We start from the raw sequence: 25,263 nt of genomic DNA on the forward strand, positions 1-25,263 counted from the left end.
TGAAGAACACACAAGCGAACCCGAGAACGAGCCAAGGAACGAGATGGCAGCGATTGAAGAAATGTCCATGGGAGCTTACAAGAAGCGGATCCGAGAAGATATGGGTCCCGGTTTAGTCCAACCCGCAATACTTGCCACTGCCACATTCGAGTTGAAGGGAAACATATTGACCGCACTGAAGGACATCCCATTTTTCGGGAAAGATCATGAGGATGCTTTTAAGCATCTAGATGAAGTCAATGACATTACAGATTACTTCAATGTCCCAAATGCCAATAGAAACACAGTCTTGCTTAGGATGCTTCCCATCACTTTCAAAGGAGCCGCTAAGGAGTGGTTGAAAGCACTCCCACCGGGTACAATCACCACTTGGGCTCAAATGCGTGAGCAATTCCTGGACCAGTTTTGCCCGCCATCCAAGATAGCCAAACTGAAGAAGGCAATAGCCAACTTTGAGCAACAGCCGGGGGAGTCACTATACGAAGCATGGGAGCGGTACAAGGGCTTGCTCAGAAATTGCCCTCAACATGACCTAAATGTGCAGCAAGAGATTTCAATCTTTTATGATGGGGTCAATGTGATGACAAGACAAATCCTTGATTCTCAAGGACCGTTGACAAAAAAGAATCCAAGGGAGGTTAAGGAGCTAATTGAAGAATTCGCGAAACACTCTCGCGAATACCACAACACAAGGCAAGACGGAATCAAAGGCGGTGGAGGGGCCCAAACTGAAGAAATTGCAGCTGTCATGGCCATGCTCAATAACATGGATCGCAGGATAACAAAAATGGACCAGTCGATACATGCTATAAGAGTGGGGTGCGAGAGATGCAGTGGTCCACACTTGACCAAGGACTGCAATATAGATGAGTTTGGGAACAGAAGAGCTCAAGTGTGCTACTCTAGTGGGGATAAATTTGATGAGGACTGGAGGAAACCGAAAAAGGAGTGGCTGCCATATGAAGAGTATAAGAGGCAAAAAGAAGAGAAATATAGGCAGACAGGTCGAGGCCTATATCAAAAGGAGCAGTCACCGGCCGAGAAGAAACCGGACCTAGAGACCATTTTGATGAAGTTTATGGAGGCTTCGGAAAAGAGACACGATGCCACTGATTCCGCTATCATGGAACAACAAACATTGATAAAGAACCAGCAAGCCTCCATCCATAACCTTGAAGTACAATTTGGTCAACTAGACACTCTAGTTCATGAAAAATTGTCCCCGAAGAATCCCGAAGTAAAGACCCAATCTCACGTAATGGCCATCGATACTGAAGAAGATGCAATATCTGAATTCCTGGAAGCATTGGAAGAAGAACCGCAGCAGCCCAAGAAATCAAGGATCGAAAATGGAGAAAGTGCTGAACCATGCTCGCCACGACGTGGCACTCCTCTGGCCACGACGTGGCGCAAGTATGATGAAAAATCCTTTGAGCCCATTCTAGCTTATCATCCACCTCTGCCATTTCCCACCCGAGCTACCATCAGTCAACTGGAGAAGGAGCATTTGGAGTTCGTAAAGCATGTGAAGGGGATCCCAATTAATACCCCCTTTGTCGAGTCCTTATCCAAAGCTTCCGAGAACCAGAAATTACTGCAAGACTTGATATATACGTGAAGGCAATTCAAGAAGCAGTCTACAATGATTCTAAGTGAACAAACTTCAAAAGCTGTGTTGGGAGAAACACCAGAAAAGATGGGGGATCCTGGATGCCTCACTCTTCCATGTGAGTTTGGGAACAAAATGAAGGTTAATGCTTTAGCCGATTCTGGGGCTAGCATTAATCTAATGCCTTTTTCATTTTATCAAAAATTGGAGATTCAGAAGATGAAGGCTACAAAAATGAAGATTCACATGGCAAATCGTTCGGTGACACAACCCCGTGGCATCGTGGAGGATATTTTGGTAAAAATTGGAAAAATTGTTTTTCCAATAGACTTTGTAGTCTTGGACATGAAAGAAGATCCGGATGTTCCAATAATCCTTGGCAGGCCATTGCTTAACACTGCTGGAGCCCTAGTTGATATCCGCGAGTCCAAGCTCACTTTGAGGGTTGGAGATGAACAAGAAGTCTTTGGGATAAAAGATGACTTTCAAGAAAATAAAGAAGAGGTGTTCACAATTAATGAAGAGAATGAACTAGAAGAACTGGAAAAGCTTATGGAAGAAGAGATAAAGGCAGTTCATCAAGTCAAGAGGACCAAACCAAGGGCATCTGTTTCGTATGTGATTGAAGTCATAGCTTACAAGAGCCCGCCTTCTTGGGTGAGCGAAGAGGACGAGGAAATGACAAGTGATGAAGAGGAAGTCACTTCAAGAGTAACAAAGCCGATGATGAAAGAGGAGGAGAATGCTATGGAATGCAAGGAACAAACGAAGGGCACAAAACGCAAGCTTGAAGAAGATGTAAAAGCTAAAAAGGAAAATTCAAAGAAGGCGTATAAAAGGAGAGTTCAAGCGTACAAACGGCGATTCAAGGAACAAAAGATTCTAGTGGTAGACTCTTCCGAAGATTCAACGTAGGAGGCACGGAGTCCAGCTCAAGACTCCAAGAAAAAGAAGCGCTTCTCGGGAGGCAACCCGAGTTTGGTTTGCATTTTCCTTTTAAATTTTTTCTCTTTTCTTTGTTAGCTTTTTTTTAGGAAAAACATCAATTCATCATCTAAAAACTGATAATCGGTAAAGAATTAGCTGTAGGGAACTTTAAATAATGAATGATATGCAAAGTAATTAGTTAATATGTTAGAGTTTATTAAAATTTTCCATCTGGTAGTTTCCACGACGTGGACATAGCCAGCTACGTCGTGGGTCGAAATGAAAACACGCGATTCTGAAGCAGACTTAAGGTCCACGACGTGGGCATAGACAGCCACGTCGTGGCCTTTAAAAATCAGGGGGGGACCAATTCCTTAAAACCCTTTGACCGATAATTGTCACTCCCCATTTGGAGACTGCCGCACGAACGGGAACATCATAACCCCACAGCCAATTTCTTATTCTACTTCCAATTTCCTTGCAAGATCTTGCCAATTAATCTACTTGGTATGTGTTTTACTCATTATTTTGTAGTTACTTCTTCCAATTTCAAGTTTTCATGATTAGGGTTGATATGATTTACAAAATTGGTTGAATATAGTGGTTAATTTTAGATTAAATATCCCTTAAATGGTCATAGGAACAAACCCCAACTATTGATTTTGGTAGATACAACATGCATATAGTCCGATCTTGAAACTGTGACCGACACGACCCGCGACGTGGCACAGCCTGGCCACGTCGTGACTTCTGTGAACATGTTTAAATTGTTTAATGTGTTGGTTGTTTGCTGCTTTAGTTTGCTTTTGTTTGCAGAAATGGGACCACGACGAGCTGTTCCACAGGAGGAAAACCCGATAGATGTAGCAAGCATACATCCCTTATACCAGTTTCCTCAAAATATTCCCCGACCGTTGCTAACTACCTACGAGAATCGGCTTGGATGGTTATATAGTAGGGAGTTTGCAATAGCCCCAATTATCGATTGGGGATGGCTTGGTAGAGTGGGAATGGTAGCGGAGCTGGAACGTTTTTGGTCGAAGACTTATGTTGGAGATCAATTTTCTTTCACTTGTCACGGGTGGAGGAATTTATTTGCCATTCAAGAACCCGTGTACCGGGAATTATCGGTAGAGTTTTTCTCAACTGTATGCTTCGAGGAACGCACTCTTGATTTGACATACAACCGGTCACTTGTGTTTCGTTTGGGCGGTGTATATCGAGAGTGTAGTCTTCGGGAATTTGCTTGGCGTATGGGGCTCTATATAGAAGTGGAGACACAATCTCTGTTTTTCATTCCGTTCTTGCTTGGATGTGTTCGGGATTTTGCTCCGGGTACTTTGGATGTACAGTTCTGGCGGGGCATTTCTAACCATGAGTACAACACTCGTGACTCGAGTGAGTCACAAATTCGGAATCCTGTTTTCCGATTTTTGCACCGCCTTATCACTTTTTCAATAAATCACAAGCATCATGGTGATAAGGCCCCCATTCAGAATCTATTTTATTTATGGACTCTTATTACCCCGGGAGTTTGCTATGATTTACCTTATATGTTGGCGAGGTTTATGGGGAAGAAAGCGGCCAATTCTAGGCCTGGGAGCCCGATTACTGGGGAGCATTTGGTTACTCGTCTGGCTAGGTCATATCATATTTTGACCCATGACTTTGTGAGGAATCTTACACGATTCCCGGACACAGACTTGACCATTCAAGTCTTGGGTGTTATGCGAGCGGTGGTGAATATCGGGGGTCGTTTTGTTATACCGCCGATAGATGACGAGCAGGAGGAGGAGCAGCCGGGACAGCAACCACCAGCCAGACCGCGGCGTCGGAATGTACGGGCTAGAGGTGAAGTCAAGCGAGAGTGTACTGATTCGCAGTATGTGCAGGGAGTGCCCACCGACCCTTTTCAGAGTCGGGTGGGAACGTATTTAGATAATCTACGGGGGCATGCCATTTACCATACCCAGCTTACTGAGGGTATTTATTCGCATTTGGGTGTGACCCGACCACCTTCTATGCCACCACAGTATCCCTATTTTCCGACATGGGGAGGAGCTATGGTGTCCGCAAAATGATGGGGCAGGGCCAAGTGGAGCACACGATCAAGATGATGATTGATTTTATTTCTTTTGTTTTGTTTTTAAGTAGTTTTTTTTATGATGAATTTGGTGTGTGATATAAAACATTATTAAACTATGATGTTACTTTTTATTTCTTTTGGGTTGTCAATTTTTTCAGAGTAGCATTGGAATTCTAAGGAGCATAAAATGTTAACTTTAGAGTCGTGAGTTGGAACCCACAATTCAAGATAAGTGTGGGGTATATTAGGAGAGAGGTTATCGTTGGGAAATATATTTGCATAGAAGCGTCTGAAACCAGTTAGCCATTGGTCAAAGTTGCTAGAGTCACTAAAACAAATAAGCCATTTTCTGTTGATGCCCAGTTTCCACGACGTGGAATCCTTGCGCCACGTCGTGGCGCTCTTACAGTTTGAAGAAATTCAACATTTTGGTGTTCGCGGTTTCAACACATATCACGACGTGGCCAACTACCTGCCATGACGTGACCCAGTTTATCATTGTCACATTTTTCCTTACAAATACCCACTTTGAAGAATTGAAGTTTCGAGTCATGTTCAACCAGTTCTACACCAACTTTCTATTTTTGGAAGTCCAATTGCACGTTTTCCACACTTTTGGAGATGCTCACGCCACTATCCCAGGGGAGTCTGTTCCTTTTTCTCCCTTTTCTTTAATTTTGATTTATTTTTATTAATACAATGAGGGCATTGTATGAAATAAGTGTGGGGTAGGGGTAGAAAAAGTAAATTGCTAGAAAATTTTGAAAATTTTCAATAATTGAATCTAGTAATATTAATTAGAGCTATAATTTCTAGTATTATGTGGGATGATCCAATGAAAGTTCAAATGTTTAGTTGAGCCAATACACGTTATAGTGCATTTGTGGCCTCCCTTATTTTAGTGAAATCATGGAACAAAAACACAACCCCGCTTGGTTTGAGGGATGCAATATGTTTAGCAGCCTAAACCTGAAATGTATCCAGGAAAATTATTATCATTAGCCAATAAAGGTTGAGGTTGAGTGCCTCTGCTTAAGCATGTAGGTTATGAGTGAAAAAAAAAGTGAGTTACATGTAAAAAAAAAGACAGAGAGAATTACGAGAAAAGTGTGAAGAATTTTGGAGAAAATTTTGGTGCCAAAAACTTGATGTGCACAAAAGTACTCACTAATTTTAATATTTATAACCTAACAAACTTAACTATCTATGCACTTATAGGCAGTGTACCTAGTCAGATTACAATATAGCTTGGGTAAGTCGGGTGTCGATCACAGGGAACAGTGTTCTAATTAATTTACTTACTATTAAATTAACCTAATTTATTAACAAGTTTAATAAGGGTTTTTATCTGGTTTTACAAGATCAGATGAACTTAATTCAAATTCAATAAATAAAAACACACTCTTGTTTAGTTTTGAATCCACTTCTCCCTTATGGCTAGCTAATGATTACGGATTATTAAGTTGGTTTTTAGTTGTATTAGTAATTTAGTTCTATCTTACCAATAATTAACTAATTCATGTCAAACCATATATGTTCACACAGGATTAAACACAGAACTAATTATGAATGTAAATATGCTATGTAAGATTTGTTGTATAAACGCAATTATGGTCACAATACACGTTCTCTGGCACAGCTAAGCTTTATTTATTCTAATTGCTAACTAAGATTGGTTAATCCTAGCTCTAACAATTCAATGTTCACTAAATTATTAGGTAAATAGGTTCATGCAGTTTAATGGTCACTAAGCTACACAGAACATGCAATCAAGCAAATAGATAAACAAATAATAGCATGCTAGGTTATACGAATCAAACACAAGCAATTTCTTTACCAACTAAATTCAATCCATAAACATATAACTATTCATAAGTTCAAAGCTTCATCTAGCTAAACAAGAGTAGCTAGATTCAGCTGCTCATCATGGCAGATAAATCAACACAGCTAAAACTAATGAAAGACATGTTCTTATTTAACTAAAAAAACCTTTACTTCTTTTGGTGTTGAAAACCATCTTCCAGAACCTTTCTTTCGTTCTTATTCGTCTCCTGGAACTCTTTTTTTCTGCCAAAAGCCTCCCTTTTCATAATAATCAGGAGGACTTATATAATCCTCAAAAACCCGCACCACGTCGTGGCCAGATGTGCCACGTCGTGGGCTTCAAGAAATCCGTATCCTTCAAGGAAATCCTCCGCGTCGCGATGTTTATCTTCTAGAGCACCCGTACCACGTCGTGGGCTTGATTGCCACGTCGTGAACTGAGTGTTTATCGTGAATTTATTCTTTTCTTGCCTTCCAAGCCTCCTATGTTCCACATTTTGGCATTTTTGGTCCCTCTCTTTGAAAATCCTTTATATTGACTGAAAATAACAATTTAAAATCATAAGTATCATTATTCTAAACATATTATCAATTTATTAAAAAAATATACTTAAATATTGCCTAAAAATAAGTATAAATATGGCAATATCACCCCTCACTGTTAGAATCAGAAGAGAGTAAGTGGAGAGTTCCTAATCAACCCTTGCTGCCCTCGCTTCACCCTCCTCTCCATCCGATTCAGTCGATTAAACCACCTAAGATACCCCCTTGGAGATCAGCGATCTTCTTTGCCTTCCCCATTCGTGTGGCTGCTGATCGGGCCAAAAAGAATAAAAAAACGCCAGTGATAGTTGGTTTTATAGTCCATGATTTAAATTGGAGAGATTAGGTCAATACCATGATTATAGGGATTAATTTTGGAAGTTACTAAACAAATTACTAAATTACCCTTATTTATTTATTTAATTATTTAATTTTGATTGGCCCACATTTATGCATACGATAACACAATACTTAGTTTAAACAAATGAACCTAGCTCTCTCTCTCTCTCTCTCCATATATATATATACATATATATATATATATATATATATATATATATATATATATATTGGGAATTCTTTATAAAAATGATTGATTTTTATAAAGATAACATGTATGTGTATATAAACTAGCCACGAGACAACTTTTATCTTTCTTTGGACATGCTTTTCTCGAATTAAGGGAGGAGACCAAGCATAGTCTTCTTTTGTTATGCTTGGGACAAAGTTGTCTCTCCTTTTACTTTATGGTCTCCTTTCACTTTTGGGCCATTATATAAGAGAGAGCATGGAAGGGTTTTTGATACATTTCTTGCAAGTCTTCTTCTTCCTCTTCTCAAAGCCAAATCCAAGAGCTCCATGTTCTCTAGAGGATTGCCAAATTTCAGAATTTGAAGGCTTTTCATCTTCTCTATTCTTTTTCATTTTGATTCTAGACAAAGTCCCTTTGTTGTTTCACCTTTGAACATATATTTGGTATATATTTCAAAGGCTTATGTACGAAAAATTATAAGTAAATACTAGCATGTTTTGATGGTTCTACTCTTGCTTAGTGGATACTTGTAGAGAACTCTTGCTTTAGAGTTTCAGGCCATACTTCATCAACATCCAACCTCCCATGAGGATCAAAGTCTTCAAAGGTTGTTATGCTTTCCCTTTTATGGTTGTTTTAATCTTTCTAACTCTTGCAAAATGATACTCAGTGGGTAACATAGTTTTAGTTTTATTCAACATTTTTAAAGTTTCCATTGTCATTTATACTAGTTGTGAAACAAGATTTTGGAATAAAAACCCAACAAATATTATATGATATATGTTGTTTACATTATATATTCACATGAGATATTACATGATATATTCACATGTGAATATTATATGGTATATTCACTTATGAATATTAGATGATATTTTCATATGTGAATATTACATAGTATTACTTGGTATATCGCATGTGAATATTACATAGTATATATTCATTTGTGAATAATAGATGGTATATTCACTTATGAATAATAGATTGTATATTCATATGTGAATATTACACAGTATATTCACATATGAATATTACAAGGTGTTTTCACAAATATATATAATTTTTATTTGTTTTTCACATATGAATAATACACAGACTTGCATATTTGTTTTGTGTTTTAATAATCGTATACTGATTCAGGTGTGAAAACATATTGGTATGTTAATATAACATGGTAATTTAAGTTATGCATTTAATAAAATAGATGGAGTGCATACAAGTTAGCTTTTTTTAAAATGTTAAAAACACGATAATTTGACTATTTAAATCTTACAAATAGTATATTGATAGAGAATTATATGAAATTTTTCCAAAAAATGATTTGATGTTTTTCTAAACTTAATTTCGAAGTTTTTTTTGATGGTCGATGTTGAATGAATGATATGAAGTGGATCTGTTGTTGATTATTGATGATGTTGATCTAATGACGCTGGGAGTATAATTAATCGTAGATGTTGAAAATATGTTCATATTTAAGCAGAATTGAAGGCTGGAGTGAAAGAACCAAAAACAAATTTTTGTTGTCTACTGTTGAATGGTATTGATAAATGTGTTATTGACAAAGATCGATGATTGATTAACACTGGATGACGTTGATCGAGGGTTTAGTTGAAGAAATCTGGATGATTTTTGAAGGTTGGAGGAGAAATTTGGATGATGAACGATCGATTAGGAATTATTTTTAATTGTTATCTAATTCTCCACATGTACATATCTGTGATCTAATAAAAAAATTGAATTTTCGAACCTTTTTATCGGGAAGTTTTTTGTGAATCATCTGATGTTTTTATCGTCTAATGATTTATGTCATTGGTTCATAAAAAAACATAAGTTTGATGCTAGCGTTTTTTCATATAATTTTTGTTTCTCACATGATCCAAAGCCTCACACCTTCCAACTCCAATAGTAAACCAATTAATTAGACCTTTAAAGAACATACATATCTTCACATGATCATATGTTGTTAAAATAAGAGAACCACTAAATATGATAGAATGAGCGATTAATTTTTTTTGGAACCAACAAATATATTATAACGACTGCACTAGGAAGTCGCTAGTGAAGTAATATAGTACAAGGAGAGGCATAATTAATTTTAACAAGATTTCGCCTAATGACTCTCATCCGCATTTTACCGGATTGTTACATCATAAATTCCAATCCAAGACACCTTTTTTGATTTTATGTTTTATCCAAGTGAATAATACCGATTTAATATTATCCAATATCTTCGCCGATTCACTTATATGGTTTCTAAAAATTCTTTCGTTTGTTGCCTTCCAGAGACACCAAATTGTCCCATATTTTATAGCTTCTGTAACTTTCTTTTCTTTTGGGAATTTTCCCTAACTTCTGTCCTTCGCCAGCACCTCCAGGACTGTTGTGCAATCACGAATGGAATTCGATACACCACACTATTGCTCTATCGTCGACCACACTTCTTTCGCCAACGGGCACCCGATAAGCAAATGATCCGCTGTTTCATCATTAACTTGGCACCCATCACAAGTAGTGGCGTTAACTGGAACCCCTCTTTTGTTTAGAGCCACCTTTGATGGGATTCGTTTTGTTTTGCCCTCCATACTAAACACGAGACCTTTTTTTGGAACCGCGTTAGACCATGTAAATTCACCACCGGGTATCGGGTGGCATGCCCTATCGAGCCTTGTTCGTAATAATGCTATAGATAAATCTCCATCTTCTTTAAAATTAGATAACCCTCTATCATTTGAGTTTGCCATCTTCATTACTTCTTGTGCCGGCAAACCTAATTTCTCCATTGCCTTGAATGATTTAGCAATGTTTGACCAAACACCATTTGACGACGCCTTTGTAAAGCAATAATTAAGATTATTCACAAGCTTATGTATGGTCGTGACTATGTGGGCCCATAGATGTGTTGAATCCACCTTGAGTTTCCATAGCCACTTCGATAGTAGGACCAAATTCAGGGTTCTTAAAGAACCCAGACCCATACCTCCCACCTGTTTTGGGGCTATGATTTTTTCTCGGGATACCCAATGTATACATGACTTGTTTTCTGTCCCTCCCTAAATAAACTGTCTTTGGATTTTCTCCAGTTCGTGAATTACTCCCATTGGTGGAGCAAATTGAGATAGATAGTAAGTGGGTAGGTTCCTCAGTAGTGCTTTTGCTAATGTTATCCGACCTCCAATGCTTATTTTTTTTGACTTCCATGCTGATAATTTTGACTTAAATTTGTCGATTATTGGTTTCCATGCATTCTTTTTTGTTCATATTGTCTCCTACGGGTATGCCTAAATATGTGAAAGGGAGGGATGATGGCTCACATCCAAGTGGGGTGGCCCACTCGCTTACCTCACTAGGTTCGTTTCAAATACTATAGACACGTGATTTATTAAAGTTCACCTTTAATCCGGATACTAAATGGAAGTTAGAATTCTTGCGAGATTAGCGATACTTCTTTGTGACCAATCCCCTAGTTAATATATAAAACGACTTTGCATATACGGAAGTTGTATGTCAATGATTATTCCAACTTATACTCATAATCATATCGTTTAACATTCTATTTACCCTAACACCTTTGTTAAAACCCATAGATTATCTTGATTTTTAACCTTACAACATTTTTTATTGCCTTCTCATTAATGCTTATAAAGATCACGACCTTGTCTCTTAGCAAATATAGAACAATGGCTTATAACTAAACCATATTTTATGTAACACATAATGTTACACTAATAGTTATGTAGGCTTAATTATTGTCTACATAAATTTCTGACAAAATTATGTTTCTCGTCCCTATGGCTATTTATGCTTAATATATAAGGGTGAATGTAGTTCATCCATCTCACCCATCCCAACGCACATATCATGTACATCAAGATTTTCTTCGTCTTTCACTTCTAACCCTCCCACACCTAAACACTTTAAAAGGGAAAATAAATTAATATGGCAACCTACTTTTCGCTATATACACACTTAGTTTATTTATTTAATTTATTTTTGTAAAATGAACTCTTTAACTTGTTTTTGTACACATTTAGCTCTTATGACCGGCCACTCCAGGTTAATTTCTCAGTTTGTACATATTTAGTCCCTAATGTTTTTTTGTTGAAAAATAAGTCTTTGATATTTTTGTAAACATTCAATTCATATGACCGGTTTTCTTTAGGTTTTGCTCAAACGACATCCTATATGGGACAACAATAATGTGTTCTCATATGTGGCTTGTCCCTCATTTATATTAATAACCTAATTAATGTATATGTCAATTAATGTTGGTGTCCGAGTTTTCTCCAAGAATAAGATGTGTTCGTCTCCAGTTTCATCTGTCTACGTAGCAGACAATGTGATTCTTTATGATTACGTTCTCCCAACTCGAATTTTCACTTCCAAAACAAAATAACACCATAAAAAAATTAGTCTCTACCCTAATTCCTTGGTATGTTGATTTTGACCATTTTTCATAAAATATGTTTTTTATTTATTTCAAGCTGATCTCGAATCTTGAAGATAAGCTAGCAGCTGTTAAATATGAATTTTCATGTATCAGCCACCATGAATCACAAATTACTAAAACCTTTAGAATGTTTAGGGTTTTGTCGCAACGACTAAGGAGACGCGTCATAAACTTCTATTAATTTATCAATCACTAATAAATTAACAAACTAGATCCCTGATAAACTTACATGTCAATAGTTGCTTAAATTTGTCATTACGTCTAATCCAAAAGGGCTCTAGTATTAATAGTAATATTACCAAATGTTATGAACGTGGACATTATTTCCAACAATTGAAATTATTATGGATAATATATTTTTTTCACATGATTTAATGTATTTGGTATTGATATTGAATGAAGTTTTCCTTGGCATTAAATATAGTTGGTATTGTAGTGTAATAGTTACTGATATCAAAAGTACAATATTATTACCAAAACGAAGACAAGAAATACATGATTTTACATCGCATATGAGCCATGTATTAGAGAGAATTATTAATGATTGGTTAACATACTCTAACACCCTTGTTAAGGTATTTTCCATTTATAGTTGGTCCATTTGTCATTTAAATGAAATTGCGTGTTGTGCCTAGTACGCAGGGCGTACTATAGCTTACGTCGGGTGTAAGAGGCTGAAGGTTAAACCTTGATTTTTAGGGTTTTAGATCTATTTAAGAATCATTATCTCTTTGAGACCCCTCCATTCACCGATCACCATCTGCCAAGGCGTCCATAGCAAACCGTATTCCATTATGTGAGCATTTTGAGCTTGAAAGTGTGTGTTTTGGTGTCATTGAAGCAATGAGAAGATTGAAGACCCACCTTGAAAGCTTAAGACCACTTAGATCCAAAATCATCTCACCCTTTAACATCATTTGGATGTATAAAGTTTGAATCTTGATGAGTTAGTTGTTTAGATCTTGCTAGTTTAGAGTTTGTGTACATTTTTGGTCTTGTAGTTTGATCTAGTTGAGTATGAACTACTTCAGGTCCTTGATATGTAGTTTTCTGTATTTTTGAGCTAATTGATTCATAAAAATGAGAATTTTAGAATTATCTTGGAGTTATGCAAGAGTTTTGGGACTTTCGATAACTTTTGGACCAAGGGTTTGAGTTTTTACCCTCTTGTATGCATGTAAATCGATAAAGTCGGAGACTTTATCCCTTAGCACGTCCCTTTTAACCTGGATATGAAGTTTGGTGTCTTGGCTTATCAAAATAAGAACTTAATGGAAAAGTTAGGGTTTGGCTCTGGTACGTTGGGCGTACCAGGAGGTACGCTATGTATACCAGGGATTAGCCTCGTGTTTTGGAAGGGAACCCTGAGTATGCAGGGTGTACTTAGCCCAAAAGGAATCGTTGACTTGTTGACCTTGACTTTAACCATGATTTTGGCCAAGTTTAAATTAGGGGCATTTTGGGTATCTTGATCAGAGTTTTGAGATTAGGTCACTGCTTATGGTATATGTAACATGTAGAGTTGGCATTTGGAAGAGCTTTCTTTTCTGCTATCATTCAAACTGTGAGGTAAGTTTCTCCTAACTGTACTCGTGGATCGAAGGCACCAAAGTCGGCCCATAGGTTATGTATCATGGTATATAGGATAATGTTATGTTGATTATATTTTAGATTGGTAGATCTGTATGATTACCTATACTTGCTAGTTATATATTTATTGGTTACATATGTCGACATAATGTGGTTGGGTTTAGGTTGTACTGCTTTGTGTGTAAGTCAACAAACCAAGGGAAATCCAATCGGGAGATTATGGTCCAATGGAAATCCAATTAGGAGGTTGTGTGCCAGGGTAATCCAACCGGGAGGTTATGAACCCAGTATGCAATATATATGCAAATCCAATCGAGAGGTTGTGGGCCAGGGTAATCCAACCAGGAGGTTATGAATCCATCATGTAATATGTATATTTGTTTGGTTGTGTATGGTACTTTGGGGTAAGTCACTAAGCTTTGTCTTATAGTTTAAGTTTTATGTTTCATGTACTTTAGATGATCGGGGCAAGGCAAAGGTTTGATTGTACACATCCTTCACTTTTTATGAGATTGGATTTTTGGATACTCTGATTTTTGACTTTGACACTTTGCAAACAATATTTGTAATTTATGGTTTTTGGTTGTCTTTGAAAAATGAAAATTTCACCTTGATTATTAGGATGTTACAAGTTGGTATTAGAGCCCTTGTTTGTGAGATTTATATGAGCATTCGTGTGAATCCAGACTCAAACTAAGGATCTGTAAAAAATTTCAAAATGGTTTTCAAAAGTAACCAATGAAGGAAAAGATGTGTACGATCAGCCAGCAAGAAAGTATACGCCAAGTTACCCATATTATTATTTGTTTATGATGTTTGTAATAGAACTGTATGCTAGAGATAGGCTAGAGATCTTCAGGAATTGCATGATAGATTTCTCTGATGTATGATGCCTGGTAGCCTAGCAAAAACTTCTTGTATGATTGATGAAATCAACATCATTATTGTAGTTGCTTAGTGTGTGCATCATATTTGTACATAACTAAGATTCTATAGCCTGAGACTGTTATGTTTAGCCTTATTTCATGTTCCTTGTTCGGTTGTGGGCTTAGGGTAGAAACAAGTATTCGACTGTCTATGCAATCCAACATTATGTATGATTAGCATGCACGAGCAGCTGCAGTGTTGGTGGAAGTTTCATAAGTATAGGTGTATTAGGCCAGTTGAGGATGATTAGCCACTCTCTCTCTCTCTCTCTCAAGAGAGAGAGAGAGAGAGAGAGAGAGAGAGAGGATAGGATGTATGTGTATCCTAGTCATGGGATTATTTTCGAGTAGTTCGTTAAGATCTATTGAGAAAAATATAAGTAGGTGTGGAATATAGTATGGGCCCTTACTACTGGAAGCACATGACCTGTATGCATATCTAGGAAGTCACAAACCCCAAGGGTTTTGTCTATTTGGGATCGTCGTAACAATTTGGATTGTAACATTTCTAATATATATATATATATATATATATATATATATATATATATATATATATATATATATATATGTATGTATATGTTCTTTTTCAGTATGGTGTTCACGAGAGGATTTTGTTTTGGTTTGGAGCAGGTGGCCAGGATAGGTCGGGCTTGACTGATGACCATATATGAGAGTTGATTGCCACTGAGGTGGATACTGTTGTCTAGGGTTCTATCCCGAAGATGTTTGGGTCTATCAAGACGGTTATGATTGAGCTATTTGGTTATCGCTATGCTGCCCTCACTAAGACTGCTACTATTGTAGCAACTGCAGCCGTTGCTGCTATGGGAGACCAAGGAGGAGGTTTATTCCAATACTGGGACTTTAGTAACATGAAGCCCCCGGAGTTCGATGGGATCAAGGACCCGATTGTGGCTATGTGATGGATTTCGTATGCGGGTTGTTTCTTTAACTGCACCTGTCTAGAGGATTGGAAGGTCAGTTGCACCTTTAGCCTCCTTTGATTGGGCATGAAGGACTGGTGGACCTAGTGATTGGTTCCTATACTCCTGAGCTGAGGGCTTGTAATGCCCGGTTCTAAAAGTGTTTATTTATGGATTCCCGAGATCAAGAGTAAGGGCGTTTCGGTCTATTATGGGCAATGGGTTTCATTAGAGAAGGTTTCGGACCAGGGTGTGTTGCTAGAAGCGTAGGGCTTCTCACCACCTTTATGTGGATATAAAGTTCGTCGGGAACGGACTTAGAATAAAAGAGTTATGACACTTTGAAAATATTGACATTTATGGCCCTTAATGGAAAAAGTTGACGAGGAAGGCCATGCATGCAATTTGGGACACGCGTGGGTACGCCCAGTGTAGGCTCGGTTACGCCCAGCATAACAGAGTAAATGGTCACAGGTGTAAGGACGCGTACGCCCAGCATACTAGAGGTACGCCCAACGTACACTTAGAGACATTAAACCCTAATTTGGTGGCTAGAGCTTTTAGATCTGAGATAACATCACCTTTTGTAACTATTTTAAGGTATAAAGCTTCTTGCTTGACATCTATTTTGTGTAGATCTAAGTGTTGTGAAGTTTTTACACCAATCTTGTCCCAAAAACCCCCCAATATGATGCATGTTGTGTTGGGATGTGTGTATGATACTAGGGATGGAGTAGTTGAGCATGTTCGGTGCCATGATAGGTTATAAGGGGCACCGGGTTGTATTTCGAACCCTAAGTGGGGAAAAACTAATTATTTATGGAGAGTGTACCCGAGTTGGATCAGACTTTTGTTTTGCTGCCAGGGCTCGGCAATATCTGCAGCATGGGTGTATGGGTCACCTTGTGTATGTGGTGAAGGAGGTTTTGGTTTCAGATGTGACCATGGTTAGAGAGTTCCCAGTCGTGTTTCCATAGGAATTTCCCTGTGTGCCTCATGAGAGGCAGTTCGAGTTTAGGATTAATTTGGTCCCCAGTATGGCCTTGATTGATAAGGCTCCGTACTGACTGGAACAACCAGAGATGCAAGAGTTGTCCTCTCAGCTTTAGGAGCTGGACAGCAAGCAAATTATTAGACTGAGCAATTCGTCTTGGGGGTCACTGATCTTGTTTGTGAAGAAGAAGGATGGGTCTCATCGTATGTGTATTGATTAACAAGAGTTGAACAAGTTGACGGTGAAGAACATTTATCCACTTTTGAAGATTAATGATCTCTTCGATCAACTTCATGGTGCATCTTGGTTATTCAAGATTGATTTAAGGCGGGAATAACTATATGCCATATTCTCAAAGTGTGAGTTTTTCTTACGGGAGGACCAGTTCTCAAGACACCTCGTTAACCAGAACGAGATTTTTGTCACCCGGCCAAGATTGCGGTTGTCATGTAGTGGAGCAACTGAAGTCTCCCACGGAGATCAGGAGTTTTCTGGGTCTAGCAGGGTAGTATTGGAGATTTATTCAGTATTTCTTCAAGGTTGTTATACCCTCACTCGGATGATAAGGAAGGGCATGGATTTTGACTTGGGCATAAATAGCAGGCTACGTTCGAGACACTGAGAAAGAAGTTATGTGTTGACCATCCTTGAGGGTGTTGAGGATTTTGTTTTATATTGTGATGCATCCATGAGCATTGTAGGGGAACTTCTTATGCATCGAGGGAGGGTTATCGCGTATGATTCTCAGTGTGACCCTCCAGTCCCATATCTCTGTGGACCCTCTGGTCCTAACTCTGTGGACCTTTCGGTCCTAACTCTTTAAACTATGAATCATACATAGCACAAATCACATAGAAATCACATCATGCAAAAGCATACAAGATACTCTGTCACATAACTCTAATTACCACTCTTTGGTAAAGTATAGCGAGAAGACTCACCTCGGGTAACTCGGTAATCTCGAACTCGGTAAAATCAAGTCTAGCCTCCGCCTAATCACAAGGAATAAGCACTATAATCAATACAACTCTCAAGGCTAGACTGTTCCCTCTCTTATCACTCTCAGAAGGGTAAAAGACCATTTTACCCCTCTCATGGCTCAAAGACCCTAAAGTTGACCAAACCCTAAAATTCAACAAAAGTCAACTCTCCAGGTTACGCTGCGCGTACCAAAAATATATGCTGGGCGTACCCGACGACCTCACAGAAACGGGGAACGCGACCCCCTACGCCGCACGTATTGGGATTACGCCCCGCGTAACTCTAGAAATGGTCCATGCAACACCAAACCAAAATAAAGAGGAAAGTTTTGAACTTTATACCTCTAGATGAAGCTCCTTCGTCTGAAGATCTCAGATCCAAACTTGCACTTCAAGCTCTAGCCTCCACAAGCTCCTCTCCTTCTTCTTCACTAACACACCAACAAACTTTTAGCTCAAAACACTCACACACCAGCTTAAGGACGAAGGAAGGCTCTCTTTAGGGTTTCACTCTCTGATATGGAGGTTGAGGAATAAGTCTTAGCATCCCTTATATAGTGCACAAGCCAAATATTAGGGTTTGCATCTGGGCCCTCTATGCCCAGCGTAACCCTGGGTACGCCCAACGTATCTAGGCGAGTCCACGTCCAAATTAAGCGCATGAGTACATGCAGCGTACTCCCCAGTACGCCCAGCGTACTCATTCGCTACAATTTCCACTCAAGGGATAAACTTGACATCTTGACAAAAAGAAGGGTTAAATAACTTACCTGAATTTCGGGATGTTACAATTCTCCCCCACTAGAACCAGAATTCTCCCTCGAAGTCTCATGCCTAAAACAACTCCGAATGTTGCTCCCGCATCTCGGACTCCGGTTCCCAAGTCAGCTCGGACCCCCTCCGATGTTGTCACTGAACCTGAACTAGAGGCACCTCCTTGTTTCTCAGAACCTTAACCTTCCGTTCCAAGTTCGCGATCGGTCTCTCAACATAATTTAGACTCGCATCCACCTGGATATCCTCCATCGGCACCACTGCCGAGTTTTCTGCTATACACTTCCTCAACTGAGACACATGGAAGGTATCATGAATCTGGCTCAACTCCGCAGGTAGCTCCAAACGATATCCTACCCTGCCCACCCTCACGATCACCCTAAACGGTCCAATGTACCAAGGCCGCAACTTGCCCCTTTTCCTGAATCGGATCACTCCTTTCCAAGGAGACACCTTCAGGAGTACAAAATATCCAACCTGAAACCCGAGCTCGGATCGTCGCCTATCCGCGTAACTCTTCTGGAAAATCTGGGCCGTCAGCAACCTCTGTCTAACCTGCTGAATCTGCTCTGTCTTCTGAAACACTATCTCAGTGCTTCCCATCACTCGCTGTCCTACCTCTCAGCAACAGATGGGGGTCCAGCACCTCCTCCCACACAACAACTCTAAGGGAGGCATACCAATGCTCGAATGGTGGCTGTTGGTATAAGAAAACTCAACCAATGGCAGATACGTGTCCCAACTCCCTCCGAATTCCAATACACATGCCCGAAGCATGTCTTCGACCGTCTGAATCGTCCGCTCACTCTATTCGTCCGTCTGCGGGTGGTAAGCGGTACTGAAATGCAAGCTTGTACCCAACTCCTCGTGGAACTTCTTCCAGAACCTGGAAGTGAAACGCACATCTCGATCTGACACAATCGAGATTGGTACACCATGCCGTGTTACCACCTCCCTCACATACACCTTTGCCAGTCTCTCTACAGAAGAGCTCTCACTGATTGCAAGAAAGTGAGCGCTCTTTGTCAGCCGGTCAACGATCACCCAAATTGCATCGACACCTCTCACAGTCCTCGGCAATTTGGTGATAAAATCCATGGAAATCTATTGCCACTTCCACTGGGGAACCTCAAGTGGCTGCAACTTGCCATGTTGACACTAGTTCTCGGCCTTAACCCTGCGACAGGTCAAGCACCTCTCTACAAACCACACCACATCCCTCTTCATACAGGGCCACCAATGGTCACTTTTCAGTTCATAATACATCTTAGTGGCCCCAGGATGGATCGAAAACCTCGACCTGTGCGCCTCCTCCAAAAAAATTTTACGTGCCCCGCCCTCAAATGGCACCCAAATCCAGCCCTGGAAGATTATAAGCCCCCGACTATCGGCAATGAAATCAGATATATGTCCGATCACCCACTCTCGCTTGCGGTTCTCCGGTCTCATGGCCTCTACCTAGGGCTCCCGAATGGTGTCCAACACCTGTGACATCCCCAATTTCACGGCCAGAAAAGACCGATTGGTTTATGCTTTGTTTTTAAAATCAGAGTAGTCGTTTAAAGAAAACGGTTGCGGAATTTGTTCCCAAAATAAAATATGATAACCATTTATCAAAACATTTGTCGAAAAGAATGTATTTTCATTAAATAATAAAAACTCGGGATGTCATGTTCGTTACAGACCAAAAGCATAAACAATATAAAATAGACCTTACAATAGTTATTCAACTACTGATCTATAATCCAAAATCACTCGTCAAGTCCTCCAACTTATACCCTTGTGCCATTACCTGTAATGAAAAGAAAACTGAGTGGGTCAGGCTTGGGAGCCTGGTGAGCATATAGGGTTTTCAACCCACAATAATATAATTATTATATGTAATCATCAAGCAATCAACCCAATTACCCATCCCCATTATCTTCTTAAGGTTTTACCCTAAGAACCAACTATCCTTCATTCATTTATTCATAAGGAATTTGGCACGAATTCCATTGCTGCCAAAGCTTATTTATCAAGTACTAAATCCATAGTTATTTGGCGCTAACTCCATAGTCACCAAAGATCACTTAACAAGCGCTAACTCCATAGTCGCCAAGGTCTACTCAACAAGCGCTAACTCCATAGTCGCCAAGGTTTACTCAACAAGCGCTAACTCCATAGTCGCCAAGGTTTATCAAATAGGCACGAAGTCACATCGTCGCCAAGTTTATACAATAGGTTCTAACTCCATAGTCACCAACTATTCCATCTACCTATGTTCTACCCAACAACTTTGTAGATATAAATACTTACACAGTTTAAATCATTTAACACCTGTATAAAACTCCAATTTCCATGCCCATCTCAAATAGACAAATAACATATAAACACATAGCACGTATTTCATAGCAAATACTTCACATTTATGTGTTAGAAGAAAGTAACTACACGCCCACACATATAAACAACAATATACTTAATACACTCAAACCATACTTGTATTATTATCGTGTTTATGAAAGGTAGTATACACTCACTTGACCAGAAGATGATCGGACAGCACTACGACTTGCAAAAGTAGTAATCCTCAGCAGATCTGGAAGATCTCCACAAAAATCGAACTTCTCGCGGGCAGAGCTTCGACTCGGGAACCGCACTTCTCGGGATCTTCGAGATCTCGGGACTTGCTTCTGGGCTCGAGAATAATACCGGGGCTTCGGGGTATTTCTGGCACGCAGAACGATGCAAAACGGGAGAGAGAAGAGAGAAAATTGGCAAAAGAGCCGGCTGCCCTCGCATCCTATTTATAGGAGGCTGGAGCCTCGGAGTACGCGGGGCGTACAGGCGTACGCGGGGCGTACTGGCCTCCAAAGTCGTCACTGCATGCGTCATCCGAAGTGTCGACACTCTTCGGAGTACGCGGGGCGTACGTCGGATCGGACTGCTGACTCCCCCTTCGGATAATGCCAGATTTTTCAATTAAAAATAAATACAAATTATTTATCAAACTTCGGAATTTCATATCTTCTTCATACGAACTCCATTTTCGACGTTCTTTATATCCACGCGTAGGTGAGACTATGCTCTACGATTTTCGTTTAGACTCCGTCGGCTAATTTTGACTTTTATTTTTATTATTTATTTTTAATAGGTCGGGATAGAAAATTTCGTTATAAATTCATAACTTCTTCGTCTGACGTCCGTTTTCGCCTAACTTTTTATCGCTTCGATACCAACAATGAGATCTTCGATTCTCGTTTAGATTGCTAAGGCTAAATATCGCTCTAACATAAATTCACTTTTTACGTCGCGCTGTGTCGTGCCTGTTCTGTCGCGAAACTTCGACAGGTCATAACTTCTTCGTTAGAACTCGGATTTTGGCGTTCTTTATATGCACGGAAACCTTGTAACATATACTACAACTTAGTTAGGATTATTCATCCTAAATAATCTTCTATCAAAAAGTCATTTTTGACGCTTATTGTCTCTAAATTGACTAGCCCTGATCTACGGGCGTTACAACACCGGAGTCATCACTGTCAACCTCAAGCAAACATCCCATATCGGGGCACTCTCTGCCCTACGACTCAAGGCATCGGCTACCACATTAGCCTTGCCCGGGTGGTACAGGATCTCCCACTCATAATCCTTTACCACGTCCAACCATCTCCTCCGGCGCATGTTCAGGTTGGGCTTATCCATCAGATACTTCTAGCTCTTGTGGTCCGTGTATATGGTACACCGAACCCCACACAAGTAGTGACACTAGATCTTGAGGGCTAGGGATGTCAACGGGGGCAAACAGGGTGGGGATTGCATCCCCCACCCCCACCCCCGAAATTTTCCTGTTCCCCCGCCCCCACCCCCGCCCCCGAAATCTCTAGCCTCCCCATCCCTGCTCCCGTTCCCGAATCCTAGGATTACCCCCGCCCCCGCCCCCGTTTGGGTTGACTTTTTTTTTTGGGCGAAGGAAGGTGTTGTTTATGCTAAAAGAAGTTATTTTTTGAGCTAAAAGAAACCATTTTGGATAAAAATAGTTATTTATAGGATAAGTTTATATATTTAAAATAAAAATATTATAACATCTTAAAAATGTTATACTATAAGCTTAAAAACATGATATTTAATTGAATTTTGGAAGTTCAAAATCATTGCTATTATTTATTATATTTTTATAATTAATATATATTAATATAAATAATATATTAACGGGGTCCCCATTGGGGGTTCGGGACGGGACTACCCACCCCCGCCCCCGCCCCCGAAACTAAAACGGGGGTTAACATTGCCCCCGCCCCCGTCCCCGGTTTTTTAAACAAATATTCCCCATTCGGGATCGGGGACCCACGGGTTCGGGGTCCCACGAGACTTTTTGACATCCCTATTGAGGGCGAACACCACAACCCCCAAGTCCAGATCGTGAGTAGGATACCTCGTCTCATGAGGCTTCAGCTGCCTCGATGCGTATGCTACCACATGCCCTCTCTGCATCAGCACCGCACCCAAACCCGATATCGACGTGTCACAATACACAACAAAATCCTCCATCCCCTCCGGAAGGGATAACACTAGGGCTTCGCATAATCTCTGGCGAAGTGTCTCGAATGAGGCCTGCTGCTCCGGGCCCCAACTGAAAGCCACATCCTTCCGGGTTAGCCTGGTGAGAGGAATAGCAATCCTTGAGAAATCCTTGATAAATATCCGATAATAGCTGGCCAACCCAAGGAAACTCCTGATCTCTGAAGGGGATATCGGCACCTCCCAACTCATCACCACCTCAATCTTGGCCGGATCGACCAATATCCCATTCTGGTTGACGAGGTGTCCTAGGAATTGGACCTCCAATAACTAGAAGTCGCACTTGGAGAATTTGGCGTAAAGCCTCTCCGATCTCAGAACTCTGAGGATCTCCCTCAAATGCTCCTCATGCTGCTCTCTATATCTCAAATACACCAATATATCATCAATAAACACGATCACCGAACGATCCAACATTGGCCTGCACACCCTGTTCATGAGATCCATGAACGCCGCCGGTGCATTGGTGAGCCCAAAAGGCATCACCACGAACTCGTAATTCCCGTAACGAGTCCTGAACGCTGTCTTCTGCATATCCTCATCACACACCCTCATCTGATAATATCCAGACCTCAAATCAATCTTGGAGAACCAAGACGCTCCCTGCAACTGATCGAAAAAATCGTCGATCCTTGGTAAGGGGTAACGGTTCTTGACCGTCAGCTTGTTCAACTCCTAATAATCAATGCACATCTGGTGTGAACCATCCTTCTTCTTGACAAAAAGGATCGGTGCTCCCCACGAAGAGCTACTCGGCTGTATAAAACCCTTTCCCAGTAGCTCCTGAAGCTGCGAGGATAACTCCTGCATCTCTGGAGGGGCAAGGCGATAGGGCGCCTTGGCGATAGGCGCTGCCCCTAGAACCAAATCGATACGGAACTCCACCTGCCTCTCGGGAGGCACACCCGAAAACTCCTCGGGAAAAACATCCAGGAACTCACGCACTATAGGGACCTCATCGACCGACTTCGGTCTCCCTGCACCTACTCTCGCATCCACCACATAAGCCACAAACCGACTACAGCCCTGTTGTAGACTCTGCCTCACTCTAGTGGCCGAACAAAATGCTGACCCAGAACGGGTACCTTCTCCATAAACCGTAAGAACTCCCCCACTAGGGTCCCGTATGGTCACCAACTGTCGCTCGCAGTCGATAACCGCTCCAAATATGCTCAACCAGTCCATGCCCACGATAACACATACATCTTCCATAGAAATCGGAACCAAATCAATCGGGAACTCAATGCTGAAGATCTCGAGTACACATCCTCGTATCACATCAGTGGCATACACCGCTCTCTCGTCAGCTATGGAAACCCGCAAAGGTCAACTCAACGCCTCCCGACAGATACGGATGTGCTGACTAAAGGCCAATGACACAAAAGACCGACTCGCACCCGAGTCAAATAACACCAAAGCAGGTACAGAACTCACAAGAAATGTACCTACGCATATCATAATATAAGCATAACACCACAAACTCAAAATAAATAGATGAAAGAATACATACCAGCCATAATATCGGGCGCTGCGCGGAGCTCCTCCACTGTTAACTGGAAGGCTCTCCCGCGAGCCTTCGGCGCCTCAGCCTTCACCGGACGACACTCTGTAGCTCGTACGACAGCAGGGGCAGATCCTTGTGAAGCTCCCTGAGCTGACCCTCGCAAATACGAACACTCAGCCTTCCAGTGTCCGGTCTGGTTGCAGTGAAAACAGACTGCAAACCCCTTGGGGCAATCCTTGGCCATCTGCCCCTCCTTACAACACTTGTAGCTAGACCCTACCCTATACACCCCCTCATGACTCTTGAAGCACTTGCTACAAGTGCGGCCCTTCTGGTTCCCTAATCTCAAATCGGCGGGCTTAGCCTTCTTGGCAGCCGGCTGGGACTGTGCCGGTCACCGATCCCTCCCCTGAGACTCCGCCTCCTCGCTGGCCCAAGTCTCTAGCTCAATCTCCCTCTTCCGGGCATTTGCCTGATGCTCGACAAATGTCCAGTATGTCGAGTTCGCCACGAACTCACGAATGTCTCTCCTCAAAATGCTCAAATATCTGCTCATGCGTGCCTGCTCGGAAGACACGTGCTCAGGGCAGAACATCTGCCTCTCATGGAACATCCTGGTGATTACTGTAACATATTCAGTACCCTGCTTGAGGGTTAAGAACTCCTAGGCCAAACGTTCCTTTTCCACCGGGGGAACGTACTCATCACGAAACATAGCGGTGAACCTCTCCCAGGTCATCGCGGTAAGCTCTGCAGAAGAATAGTGCGCTGTCACAAATTTCCACCAGTCCTTCATCCCCAAACGAAGCTGGTTCAGCGCGAACCAAACTCTCAGGTGCTCCGAACAAGAACACGTATAGAAGCATCCCTCAATATCAGAAATCCATCTAATCACAGCGATCGGATCCTACGTCCCATCAAACTTTGGTGGCTTTGTGTTGCTGAACTCTCGGTATAGCAACGAGTCACCCCCTGTGACCTCTTAGCAGCAACGGCTGCGGTGGCCGCAGAAACAGCAACATCGGTAAGAGCAGCATAACG

At 40.9% G+C, this 25,263-nt stretch overlaps 1 non-coding gene across 1 annotated transcript; it reads right to left on the reverse strand.

Annotated features, from left to right (window-relative positions):
• Positions 1–427: 427 nt before the first annotated feature.
• LOC111887262 (small nucleolar RNA R71) lies at positions 428–534 on the reverse strand. Its single transcript, XR_002848718.2, has one exon. It is a non-coding gene; the product is annotated as a small nucleolar RNA R71 (small nucleolar RNA).
• Between the last annotated feature and the right edge of the window lie 24,729 nt (positions 535–25,263).

This window comes from Lactuca sativa, chromosome 5, assembly GCF_002870075.4.
Source record: "Lactuca sativa cultivar Salinas chromosome 5, Lsat_Salinas_v11, whole genome shotgun sequence".
NCBI classification, from domain to species: domain Eukaryota; kingdom Viridiplantae; phylum Streptophyta; class Magnoliopsida; order Asterales; family Asteraceae; genus Lactuca; species Lactuca sativa.